Source organism: Apium graveolens, chromosome 3, assembly GCF_009905375.1.
Source record: "Apium graveolens cultivar Ventura chromosome 3, ASM990537v1, whole genome shotgun sequence".
NCBI lineage: Eukaryota > Viridiplantae > Streptophyta > Magnoliopsida > Apiales > Apiaceae > Apium > Apium graveolens.
The window spans coordinates 173445094-173450813 of record NC_133649.1 but is presented as its reverse complement, the minus strand read 5'-3'; the positions used below and the strand labels follow the sequence as shown (position 1 = coordinate 173450813).

Genomic DNA, 5720 nt, shown 5'->3' with positions numbered 1-5720 from the left:
CTTATCCTTCTCGTGGTTCATATAAATGAGCACAATAATAAATGAGCACAAAAGCTCAGCATGTAACTACATAGCATTTCTATAAAGCAACAATAATAACAATAGAAAAATTTGAGGCATTCTACTTTTAAATTTCTAGGTGGCAGATTTTTATCTTTGGCTATACAAAGGTTTTGAAGAAAGGTTTGGGCTTTCAAGAATCAAGGATCAAGATAGCGTGAAAGCAGACATTCATCGCAATTCAATGGCAGAAATCATATCAGAAAAGCATAATAATATCATGGAACAAGATATATGGCATCATGGCATCATTATTCAAATCAAAACTTTTTAACCAAATCATTACTCAAAATCATTTTATAACGCTACAGATTACAGCCGGTGATTGATAAGTGGATTTTATATCTACTTGGAACGCTTCATTTCAGGCTTAAGTTGTTGTTCATGACTCAAGTTATTGGTATTTTTGATATGTTTTTACGTTATTGCATTTCAAACATCAGTTAAAGGAAAAAAAAAGATTTTCAAAGAATTATGCTGAAAAAATATCAGACTTGGAAGCCTAGGATATTCTCAAGTTGTAGAGAATCTCGTTAGTTTCACGTGGGTAGTTGAATCGCCTAATTCTGACGAGCAGAAATCAAGATATGGCCAAAAGAAGATTTTTCAGAAAAATTCCAGAATGTCAGCGCAGCCGCGCCTGAAGGCCGCGCGGCCGCGCCCGGTTTCTGCCCCAGAATCCTGATTTTAGTCGAAATAGAAGATTTTGAGAGTCCTGGTCATCCTGAAGCCTATATATACCCATAAAAAGATGTTTTTAACAAGGAGGCCTGGGAGAGCAATAAGAAGACCTAGAGAGCATGAGAAGGCTACGTAGAAGAAGACTCTTGTTTTCTTCAATATAGTTAATACTTGGATGCTTGTTTTCAATTTGTCTTTGAACCCTAGTACTCTTATATAGTTTATTATCATGCTTTCATTGGAACCCATGATGATGATGAGTTCGTTTATGAACTAATCGTTATCGTGGGGTTCTAACGGATTTATATGTGGATTTCTATAGTTAATTTGTTTTAATATCTTGGTGTGTGGTGATTGATTGATATCCTAGTATTGGTTGTGCTTATTCATCTTATGTGCATAGCTAATATATAATATAGCGTGTTAATCTCTATTGAAGCGACAGTTAATATAGAGGTTTAGAACTTGCCATGCTAGCATAGGTTCATGTATTTGTTATGCATGATTCATAGGTAATTTTAACCATCTTACTTGCCCTATGTAATTACGACAGATAACTTGCGCATTAAACTGTTAATGTTTTCAATTCTTATAGACATATAAGGACTAAGCATAATTGGTGTCTATTCAACTTATATCTCTTTTGTGGATGCTTGGTAGTAGGGTATTCGTACAATAAAAGTTGGTGTTTACTAGTCTCGTGTTATCTGATTAGTGTCATCACCATTACATGCCAAGGTTAAGAACAAAAAGGCTATTGAATGAAGTATTTAATGAAGTTAGGATCCCATGTTTGTCATATATAGTAATTCAACCTCAATTCTCTTAGTTAATGTTATTTAGTATAATCTCTTAGTTTAATCAAAACCCAATTTGTTATTTGTCTTAGCATTGAGCGATACCCATACATTATTGCATATGTGCATAAATTAAACTTAACCTAAACGAGTCTCTGTGGGAACAAATCTGATTTATATCTTATACTACTTGCGAACGCGTATACTAGCATGAATTTTAGCACGTGTTTTTTCCCTAACAAGTTTTTGGCGCCACTGTCGGGGACTCGGTGTTGTTAATTGTTTAGTTTATGTGCTTTTCATCAATGGTCGTTAAAGTTCACTGACTCGAACTCTTTGACTTTCACATTTTACTTTTTGTGTTTCAGGTACTCGTTGCAATGGGAGATCCAGCGGCACGAATGAAAGACTTGATGGATTTTTCTCAACACAAGATCAATGACATTCAATCTAGCATTGTCAAGCCAGCTATCACAGCTAATACCTTTGAGATCAAGCCTGGCATAATTCAATGGGTGCAGAATTCAATCCAGTTTGGGGGTTCTCCAACGCAAGATCCCAATATGCACATTAGGGATTTCATTGAGATTTGCGACACCTTCAAGTTCAACGGTATTTCTGAAGATGCTGTGAAGCTGAGACTATTCACATTCTCTCTGAGGGACAAAGCTAAGAGCTGGTTACACTCTCTACCGTTTGATTACTACTTGGGAAGATCTTGCTCAAAAGTTTGTCACTAAATTCTCCCATATGGCAAAGACAGCTGCAATCAGAAATGCTACTACTCAATTTGCGCAGCAATCAGAAGAATCTTTATATGTAGCTTGGGAGCGCTACAAGGAGATGCTTAGGAAGTTTCCTCATCATGGAATTCCTAATTGTATGATCATTAATTATTTTTATAACTGGTTGGGACATAGTCAAAACCCATGCTCGACGCAGCATCAGGTGGAGCATTATGGGCAATGAGCTGTGAGGAAGCGTACGATCTAATTAAACTGATGGCTGCTAATGAATATCAGTATCCAACACAGAGATTACCACAGGGCAAGGTAGCAGAAGTTCTTGAAGGGGATACAACTACGGCTATCACTGCTTAACTAAAGGAGTTATCTATGAAGATCGATTCTCTGGCTAACTATGGTGTTAATCAGATAACCAATGTTTGTGAGCTATGTGCAGGTTCACATGCGACGGAGCAATACACTATATCTAGTAAATCAGCTCAGTTTGTGAGCAATTTTCAGAGATCGCAGCAACCAGTTCCAGACACTTATCATCCTGACAACTGGAATCGTCCTAACTTCAGATGGAGCAACAATCAGAATGCGATGCAACAGCCGTTCCTGCAGTTTGGAAATGATCAATTCAATCTTCCTGGTTTTCAGCAACGATTCGCACCAAGACAACAACTTCAACTTCAACAACAAACTCTTGGAGGTGCAGGTCTATCTTCGACTGAAAAATCTGAATTAGAGGAGTTGCGTCTTATGTGTAAAAATCAGGCTCTTATATGCCAAAGCCAGGCTGTTTCTATCCAGAATCTGGAGAATCAAATAGGGCAAATTGCTAACGCCTTATTGAATCGACCACCACGAACACTTCCTAGTGATACAGAAGCCAATCCAGGCGAGAGGGAATTTGAAGAATAGGTGAACGCCATCACCTTAAGGTCTGGAAGGGTCGCAAGTCCCTAAATTCAGCAAGATGAAGAGTCTGAAAATTCTGTTCAGAATGTAGGTGCGTCTGCACCCTTGCCAATTCCAGAAAATGAGATTGTGGCTGAAGAAGAAGTGCAGAAGGAAGAAGAGGTGGAACCAAGGAAGACTACTGTGGAACACACTCCTCCTGAGGGTAATAAAGGGGAGAAACAGATCTATCCTCCACCCCCTTTTCCTAAAAGGCTACAGAAGCAGAAGTTGGATAAACAATTTGCTAAGTTTCTGGAGGTATAACGACTCGTGTGTTTTTGAATTATTTAAATAGGTGATTATTATGGAAATTATTAAATAAATAAAATATGTGTATTGGTTTTGACCACTATGGGTTGCTTGATTATTGATGTATGATTTATAGTGTACCGGGTTGTCCGCGTGGTTAGTTATGGAGTCGTATTGAATTGTTTTCACTTTCAAAAAGTGGATTTAGTGCAAATTTATTTGCATAAATATATGAAATGTCTCTAAAATTGTTTTTATGGTTCTATAATTACAATAATTATTTTTGAGATTTTATAAAGTTTAGAAACCAATATTTCATCAATTATCTAACCCTGTATGATTTTCTGATTATATTTACTTGTAAAATCTGTATTTAATTCTAGAATTCTTCAAAAATTATGAAACTCATATTTATTGAAGTTTGAAATATTTCGAGAATTTTAAAATTATTTTGGAAATTTTCGGGATTAATTTCACCGACGTGTCGATTCGTTTAATTGCTAAAAGCGGGTATAAATTGCGTTTCAGAAATTAATTCAAAATTACGAACTTTATGTTTTTATAAACTTCGGGATATTTATAACATTTTAAGATGATTTTTGTGATTCTCTGAAATTATTTTAAGTGTAGCTCAGTTCATTAATTGTGAAATACGGATATAGAGCGCGAATCAAAAATTCATTAAAAATCATGAAAATTTTATTTTTATTAATTCCAAATTATTCCGAGAATTTTGAAAATATTTCTGTAATTTTTGAATTTTAGTTATCTGTAAATTGCTTCGTTAAAAACGCGATATGCGGAACAAAAAAAAATTAGGACTCGAGAAGGGGAATATATACGTCTCATAAGCTGAGCTAATAAACAGATACATGGTGTTTCTATTACTGTGCTAACAAAATAATTATAATAATAATAAAAACAGAAATAAAAACACCACAACACCGCCTTCATTTTTCTTAGTGGTATCAACCTTGCGGGGGTTTGATTTCTCTCATGTTTTCTGGTGTTTCCCGTTGAATCCACCCTTCCCCTGTTTCACCTGGTTGATTTCCTCTTCCCTCGAGACCTTGTGCTTCGCCGCCCTATAACTCCGTGCGCCGCCCCTCTCGGATTTTTCCGACGAGGTGGTGGCGGTTGGGTGCGGGTATGTGTTGTTATTGTGTGCATATTCCTAGATGTGTATACATATGTGTGTGGCTGTGTGATGCCTCGATTCTGTGTTGCCGTGTTATTGTCTTTCAGTTGCCCTTTTTCTTCTCTGGTTCCTTCCAACTACTGCTGTATTCTCCGATTGCTAGGCCGCGCGTGTGTTGTTTTTCTATTTCTTAAATTTTCTGCTGAGAATAAAAATAATAATTGATTATTTTGATGAAATTATTTTTGATGCATACGAGAAATTATTATTTATCGGTAAAATTTAGCGTTGGAAACCTAACTAATCGGGTACCCGCGAATTTTGCCGCCATCGGAGATGAGCTTCGGCGAGTCGACGGTGGACCGTGATGATGTAATCTGAGTCCTAAAATTTTTAAAATAATGCTTAGTACGTGAAATTAATTTTGGAAAGAAAATTTTATGTTATATTGAAGTGGGAAGATAATTAGATTATGATTAGATTGTTGGGTTGCGATTGTTGTTGTTGGTTTGAGTTGGTAACTGGGACTTGTAAATTGGATTGTGTTGTTGATTTGACGTCGAGTTGTTCGATGGGTTAGTTCGATAAATAAAGGAAGTGCTGCCCGATTTTCAGAAATTGAACTACGTAAATACGAGACCGTATCTGATAATTATCGGGACGTCGAGTAAATATATATACTTATACTTTATACGAACTTGATTGTATGTTATGGTGAACGTTCTGTCCAAAACTCAATAACCCTAATTTCATAAAATAATGAGTATACATATTTTCTGAAAATGAACACTGAACCGATTTCGAGAACGTGAACCCTTATTGTTGTCTGTGATATTATAATATGAATAATTACGAGTCGGAATATGCTATCATATGGGTAGGTTATAGCGAGGATATGTCAAGCATAACTAGGTATCTAACATAGAGTATTTCGACCCTGTAGGTTCTAGTCCGAAAACTGGAAGTGGACAATGGACTAAGGATAAGCTAATGAGCAGTCGACGAGCTCAGTAAAGTTTCAACAGAAAAACCTGAGTGTCGAAGTCGGATCCAATGGGATCTAGTGGTTGGACGTTAAAGCCTGAGCGATAGAGTCGGCTCAGA

General features: G+C 36.5%; 1 non-coding gene across 1 annotated transcript; it reads right to left on the bottom strand.

The window, feature by feature from the left end:
• Positions 1-2303: 2303 nt before the first annotated feature.
• Positions 2304-2410, bottom strand: LOC141716467 (small nucleolar RNA R71). Its single transcript, XR_012573176.1, has one exon. It is a non-coding gene; the product is annotated as a small nucleolar RNA R71 (small nucleolar RNA).
• Between the last annotated feature and the right edge of the window lie 3310 nt (positions 2411-5720).